Source organism: Vespula pensylvanica, chromosome 25 (genome assembly GCF_014466175.1).
Source record: "Vespula pensylvanica isolate Volc-1 chromosome 25, ASM1446617v1, whole genome shotgun sequence".
NCBI classification, from domain to species: domain Eukaryota; kingdom Metazoa; phylum Arthropoda; class Insecta; order Hymenoptera; family Vespidae; genus Vespula; species Vespula pensylvanica.
In genome coordinates this window covers 1583919-1586137 of record NC_057709.1, presented here as the reverse complement: position 1 = coordinate 1586137, position 2219 = coordinate 1583919, and positions in this window count along the sequence as shown.

Genomic DNA, 2219 nt, shown 5'->3' with positions numbered 1-2219 from the left:
TGTTTGCTGAAGTGAGTGACAGGTCCGTCGTGTGCGAGAGACGCAGGTGAACTGCGGTCGAAGGTGACGGTAAGAAGGGGTGAGTTCGCAACGCGCATGCGCTAGGGGTGAAGGGGTGAAGTACTGTACAAAGTAAGGAAGGATATAAGATAATGATGTAATTGTCGGAAAGGTGTGCAGATGTTTAATCGCGTGTAATTTGTCGACCAAATGGGGGAGAAAGTTATAGAACTTGAGAGAAGTTTTATCGTAAGTATTGATCTCAATAGAATTCTTAGCATTCCCTCTAATAGAATTATTTAGTGGTTACTAGAGGAAGTATAATTAGGATATTTGATGAACTTAGGCGAACTGAGAGGGTTGAAGTCAGTCGAAGTTGAGAAGTTACAATAGACGACAATTATGGCTTCGACCGAGGAGGACTATATCCAGAACGAGTACTATACTTACAATCGACGCTTATTTCGATTGATAGGCTTATGGGAATATCAGAGATCGTCTAAGAAATTGATTTATGTTTGTTTCATTAATCTTATAATAATCATTGCCCTATTTGAACAAGTAAGTGTCCTTTCTTTCATTTACGTTTAAATAGTTATAATAATGTTTCTTGGAATAAAATAAATTTTTTAATATTGCCTATATCATGCAAGTGTGATATTCCATTTATTAAATATGAATAATACAAGAGTGTTTTCTTATATCAGATTTATGCGATCTTCACGTCAGAAAGAAAATTAAGTTTATACACGAAATTACTGGAAACGATCCTACCTACAATAGGCGCTGTATCATGCTACTACAATCTAATATCGAATGCTGCTATTGTTCGTAATTCGTTAGAAACTTTGAGTTTCTTTTTAATTTATCCAAATATAAATGAAACACGCTTCTGTCGTTATAACGATCTACTTAATACCTACGTACGTACAAATTTCAGATGAAGAAAATTTTTTGTCGTATCAATTACGATTGGAACGAACTTGCGAATAAACGAGAATTAGTAATACTGAAAGACTATGCTAAATTAAGCAGAAAGTGTACCGTTGCAATGATAAGTACGTGAAATATCATATCGTCGTTATAACAACGAGCGTTATATAATTATATATTCGTTCTTTCATAATTTCAGTCAGTTTTTATGTGTACGCTGGATTTGTGATATTTACACCATTTCTATGTATCATTCGATACCTTTTAGGTTCAATAAGCTACACTGGATTAGTTTTACCCATTGGTATTAACTTTTTTATGAAAAATCATTTAACTTACTATCTTGGTTTTTGGCATCAATGTATAATGGTAATCACTATATGTACGGTAATAATTTCGAATTATTCGATGTTTATGGGAACCATATTTCATTGTTGTGCACTATTTAATGTCGTTATGTAAGTAAACAATGAAAGTGATTATTATACGAAACCTAAAGCTTTCAACAGCGAATGAGCAATTCGAAATATTTTTGATCTCTCACAGTTGGAAGATTAATGAAAGATTCAAAGAAAATCGAAACAATTGTCACTGCAATAGTGAGAATATTAATTTATCAGAGGAAAACGAATGGATAGTCGATGTCATAAAATTTTATAAAACCGTTATTGAGTTTGTATAGCATTCTAATAATCTACTTGTTAATTATTTATATAATTTGCACTGAAAAATATTAATAATATAATAATCCACATTTTGTTCTCTTTTGATTTGTCACAAGATTTGCAGATTTGATAAAATTGTTTTATGAAGCAACTAATATGCTCGAAGCATTTTTGGCCTTGGTTATCATCATGATAAATTATTATTACGTAAGTAAAATTCTTGGTAAATAAGGAAAAAAAAATGAAAAATTTGTTAAATAATAATGTAAACTTTTCCATATAAAAAGTGATAAAAATTTTTAAATGAAAATTCTCAAGAAGATACAATTAAATCCAAATGTCCAAAGAAAAATTTCTCTTCAGTCATTTCAGATACTTTCGACGAATATAAGCAACACAGAAGGACTGACGAAATTGTCGTACGTTATTGGAAGTATGTTCGTAATCTTTGCTTACTTTTATCTCGGACAAAAATTAATAGATCACAGCAACAACGTGTTCTTAACAATGTAAATATTTTCATTGAATTCCTAGTTCTTAATTTCGTGCGTTTTTCATATCGCATTGAATATATTTCCTAAAAATTGGAGATTATATCACTGAATGGTATTTGCTTATCTA